We start from the raw sequence: 6,000 nt of genomic DNA, 5'->3' as shown, positions 1-6,000 counted from the left end.
ACTGTTCCTCATATATTTTAGTCTCCAGGCCCTTAATCATCTTTTCTGCACTCTTTCCAGAGTCTCTACATCTTGTTTATAATATGGAGACTAAAACTGGATGTGGTCTTGACAAGGCATTATAAGGCAGTACCAATAATTCATGTGATCTTGATTTTATCCCTCTGTTAATGCAACCTAGGACTGAATTAGCTTTTTTAGCTGCTGCTTGCTCATATTTAAGTGATTGTCCACTAGGACTACAAGATCCCTCGCACGTTATACTTATTGAGCCAGGTTTCACATCATCTGTACGTGGACATTTGGTTTTTCTAGCCTAAGTATAAAACCTTACTTTTCTCTACAATGAATTACAGTTTGTTAGATAGGCCCAGGGTTCAAGTCTCCCTAGATCGATCTGGATGTTCAGCCTATCTTCTGGGGTGTTGGCTATTCCTGCCACTTTAGTGTTGTCTTCAAATTTGATGATTTCCCCATTTCTCCCCTCATCCAAATCATTCATGAAGACATTGAAGAGAACTGGGCCTAAAATGGAACCTTGGGGTCCCCCACTGTTTGTTTCCCTCCATGCAGACGTACTTCCATTGAGGACCACAGGCTGACTCCATCTGGGGGGTGATGCTGCCTATCCCACATATTTTCAGCTTCCCTAGAAATAGCCTGTAGTTTACTTTGTCAAAGCCTTTCTAAAATCCAAGTACTGTATACTACGTGCACTGCATTTCACTGGTCCACTGATTTAGTCATTTTTGTCAAAGAATGAAATAACTTTTATTTATGATCTGTTTTTTGACCCTGCATTAGTCCTAGTAAGTCATTCAAATCTATACTGAAGAACAGGGGTTCAAATATGCATCTTTCCCTTCCCCCTTGGTAAGCATAGATCCTTCTTCTCATGGCTCCATTGAGCTCAAAACTCCCTCTCAAACAAGGGCTTGGATCAGGGCCAACAGGCTGAGCTCCATTTTGAGGGCAAAACATTTTCTCCATCATAATTTTCTGTTTATTGAGTCAAATGCTGCACTAACATCTAGAAAGCAGCAAACCTTGTTTTACCTCACTGATATAGATGAGATATTTCAAGACAAATTGGTTGCCAATATTAGATTATTAATTTATGCATTATTTCTTATAATATCTATATAGCATTTCATTCTACCTAAAACATTCTGCTTCTTCTGCAAGGAATGCATTTTTCTCAAATTTAACTAAGAGGATCATGGAATAAATTTTAGCCACAATATCTGCTAGTCTATTTGGTCTATAGTCCTTTTTATTCCACATTTTAGATGGATAAAATGCTACTATTGCCAACTTCAATCCAACTGGATAGGGCAGGCATTATTTATCTGTGACAATGAAGATGCCAATAGAGGCCCCAACAACCAGGGATATTTTTTGATCAGTTAAATAGTTGGTAGAATGTCTTCTCCAGGGAATGTATTGCTTGCATTTCAGGCCTTTTCTGATTAATCTCAGATAATGGGGTAAAATATTGACATATTTGCTAATGTGGAGAAAAGCAGCTCTTTGATTCCACGGAGAAGACATGATTGAATCTATTGCTCACCCACCACCACCCACCCCTCACTTTACCAGATACAGAAAAACACACACAAACCTGTGGGATTTTGTAGGTGCCTCCTAATGTTGACATCTGGATGGAGTTCTCCCTTTTAGTTGCATCAAGAAGAGCCAGAAGGTTCTCCTTCCTTCCACAGCCGTAGTTGGGGACATTGGCTTCTCCAGTGGAGAGCATGTCCAGCAAGGCATCTGAAGTGCGTAAAGTGCTCAGATAGTTGCTATGGATGTTGTAGCCCAGTGTGAGATTGTGAAGGAGTTGGGAATTCTTGTTGACCATTTGAATGGCAAAAATGTACTGTGAGCCATATAAAACACTATAAGAATTCCCATGGTAAAAAATTGTTATTATAATCAATAGCAACAACAAATACTTTTGTTATATATAATAAATATAGTCCTTCACAAGCCTACTGACCTTAAGTCAACATTGATTCAAAACCAATGATCAGTTACACAAATATGGAAATGGGCTGAGATACGGCAACTACAACTGTTTCAATGATTTCTTTAAATAAAATTCATTATCCAAGTGATAAATTAAGGATCAAACAGGGATAATCTGCAACCCTTTCAGTTTTTTTTCAGACCCCTTGTGACAAAATCAGACCAAAGAGAGAAGCCATGGAAATAAAAATCATTCAGGAAATTAGACATATTCCCCAATATAGGAATAAATGAAAAATAAAAAGAGAAAAGAAGGAGGGTGTTAGAATGGAGGGAGTGCAACTCTATCACCCTGAATGACTTACATATCATGGAAAACAAACTGAAGAGAAGGAGCCACGTTGAAAAGCAACTTTATATGCAATGGTTTCGTTCCACTGGTGACTATACTGATTAGATGGTCTCCTGGTCTGTAGTAGCTCCATGGTTTTCCATCCTGGTTCTCTGAACTCAGCGGGCATTTCATTCCAAGCTTCCCAGAGTCTGAATGGAACAAAAGCAGCATCAGAGGCAGAATCAGGAGGTCCATCATTCATGGCATGTACCAATGAATCCCTTTCCTGTTTCTGAAGAAGAATTAGAAGAATCAAAGGACTCTCACAAGGTGGAATATGAACCAGTTGTTTTCCTTCTTCAAACACAGAGAAACACTCAGCTTCACCTGGAAAGGAAAGAGACGTACATTCAAGAGCACAGACTCTGCCTGTCCCAAACCTCCATATTTCTCTGCCCAAAGTCTCCCCTGGAGGATTCGGCCAAAGAGCAGAGCTGAAACTTTTATCATAATTCTCCCTCCCAGGAGGGATCCCTGGATAATTCAACTAGTTGTTGGACTTGGAGATTGTTGGGAAATTCTCTGGAGGGAAATGAAAGGGAAATAATCCTGATGTGATTCATAATAACTCCAAGCCCCCATCACAGCCAACGCAGCAAGGGGTTGACTAGAAGACCTCCAAGGTCCCTTCCAGCTCTATTCTGATTCAAAATAGACTCATAAAACCTTCCCTCTGCAGAGAGCTTTGAATATCTCACCCCAAACTATGGCATATCAAGGACATTTTAGATTCCTTGAAACCCATTAAATGGATTAGATGGAATTACATTCCTGGGGGAAAAAATCCAGAGACTTCAGGTTTTCTATTCCACTTTTACTCTGAGGTTTCCCATTGTGTTCAGGTCCAGTCTTAGTAAAACCCTGCAACATTTGGGGAGGAAGGTGCAGCCCAGCAGCCCTGCCCTGGAGGCCCAGAGGGAGAAGACCTTCCCCAGATGACCTGCACTGGGCAACCGAAGGGCCCCAAAGCTCCTGGCCCCCTTATTGCCTGCTTCAAAATTCAGGCCAATCCTCCCTCCTCCCCCAATTCTATTCACAGGCAGTCCTTGACTTACGACCACTGGAATTTCTGCCCTCAGTCGTGGCAGTCATGGAGTCGAAGCAGAGCCAATTTATTACCGTTTTCATGGAGGTCGTTATGCAAATCATGCGCTTATTCAGATCCGGTTCAGGCAGGAACAGGGAATCCTTACAAACAAAACTTACAAACATTTTAAAAACCATATAATAAGAAATTCACTAATTGACACGGCTGGAAATTAAACGTAAGCACTATATGACGTAAGTCCCAGGCTGGATATCTACATTAGAGGCAACAATGCACCCCAATACAATATACCTCAACGCACCAGCTACTCAAAAAATAATAAGATACAAAGAAATTCTGGATATTAATGGGAGACTCAAATCTCGCCAAGAGCTCAGGGACCAGGGCATAGAAATAGACTGGTGGCCGTATTTACTAATACAAACTAGATATAAAAAAGACAGTGAAGAAGGAGGAGTTGAAATAAAATCTAACCAATTAGATAAATTATTAGAAACTAAAGAGGGAAAATTAATTTCAAAGATCTATAAATACCTACTAGAGTTCGACCTGGCAGAAAACATAGTCAAAGGCCAAATGATAGCTTGGGCTAGGAACATTGGAAGAAATATACAATTAGAAGAGTGGGAAATGATATGGGAAAATAATTGTAGAATAACAAAGGCAACAACGTACAAAGAGAACCACTACAAGATGTGGTATAGGTGGTAGTTAGCCCCTGCTAGATTGGCAAAAATGTACCCAAATTGTAATCCGATGCGTTGGAAATGCAGACAGTCACCGGGAACCTTTTATCATCTTTGGTGGCTTTGCCCAAAAATTAAAAAAATTTGGATGAAAATTAGAATATGGATAACAGAAATAACAGAAGAAGAGATTGACCTAAAACCTGAATTTTTTTTATTAGGCATACTTAAAAAAAGTAGTAGAAAAGAAATAAAATACATCACATTACATATAATTACAGCGGCTAGATTAACCCTAGCCCAAACTTGGAAATTAGAACAGTTGCCAACAGAACAACAAATAATCCAAAAAATATTTATATGTGCAGAAATGGATATATTAACTTTAAAATTAAACAACAAGGAAGACTCACAGTATTACAAAATATGGGACAGATGGTATGAATGGATCAATCGATGGAAAAAAAACTAAAGTCAAACACAGTAAGAAATCAAGGGTAACAAATCGTCATTAAGAAATCAAGGTTAATGTATATATATATTTACATGTTCAAATATAGATAGATAATCCTGTTTGTTAGTTTTAGTATATATGTAATTTAGAATTGTACTTTCTTTTTTAGAGTTAAGAACGTTTTGTACAATCTTTTATCTTTTTATATTGAATAAAGTTTGTTTTTAAAATTGAAAAAAAAAAGAAAGAAAGAAACTTCCTCCTGCTTCACCTGGACCAAAATCTCCCTCCGGCTTCTCTGGGGAACCAGGCAGCCATTCCCAGGGGGGCAGGTTTGAGGGGGGGATTCAACCTGGGGGCCTCACTGCCTCTCAAAGAATTAATGGTATTCTGGGGAGTCCCACAACCTGATTTCTCCTTTTAGAAAGACATAGTACAGGAAGTCCTTGACTTTCAACCACAGTTGGGACAGAGAAACTCGTCATAAAGTGAGACTTCCCCTGACCGTGGCTTGCAACCTTCCCCATTGGCTTCCCCGTTGACTTTGCCTGTTGGAAGCCATGAGAAGATGGCAAATGGCCACCACGTAACCCTGGGACCCTGCAACTATCGTCAATGTGAGCCAGTTGCCGAATGCCTGGATTGCGATCACGTGACTGCAGGGACACTGTAACAATCTGCTTCTAAGTTGTGATTCTCAGCTTTGTCGTCACTTTCAACCATTGCTAAATGAATGGTCATAAGTATTGCAGACATTCAGAGAATCCCAGAATGGAAGCTGTGAGAGGAGACCTTCATGGCCATCTAGTCCAACCTTCTCCCCCGTGCAGGAACCCAATGCCACGAATACACAATTGACATAGACGGATCTCTCATTCTTGTATTTTAATGGGATTTTCTTTATTTTTATCAGGGAGTTGATGAGAATTATTCGGGGCCAAATCTGATGTCCTTGCAAGGAACTGGACGTGACCTGGAAGGAGAGTCGTATCCAGCTCCATTGGGGCCTCAAAGGCCTGAGGAGAAGCAGCCAAACAGCCAAGAGGAGGAGCCATTTCAGTCCTCGGTGGGTGGAAAACATGGCTAATTTTTCATAATTATTCAAAAATCTCTCCCAATGTTTGTGTGTGTTTGTGTGTGTGTGTGTGTGTGTGTTTGTGATTTTGTTGTCTGCACTCGAGCTGATTTTCTCACAGAGCAGGGAGGGACGTGGGCTCTTAAGAAATGTGAAAAATAGAAAAAATCCCCTCCCCCCCCCCATGCTCCTCCACTCCCTCTGGAACCCCTCATCTGCTCCTCCACAGCCGAATGCGGCTCCTTCTCCAAAGGGGTCTTCGCCCGTCCTCCTTTTACGGCCAGAAGGCCTCTCACTGCCCCCTCCCCCACTCTCCTCTGGATCCCTCCAGGAGGCCCAAAGACTGGCCACCCCCATCTCTCCGGAAGTCGGACT

This window comes from Pantherophis guttatus, chromosome 15 (genome assembly GCF_059756535.1).
Source record: "Pantherophis guttatus breed Tessera chromosome 15, ASM5975653v1, whole genome shotgun sequence".
NCBI lineage: Eukaryota > Metazoa > Chordata > Lepidosauria > Squamata > Colubridae > Pantherophis > Pantherophis guttatus.
Note: the sequence above shows the minus strand (reverse complement) of the source record.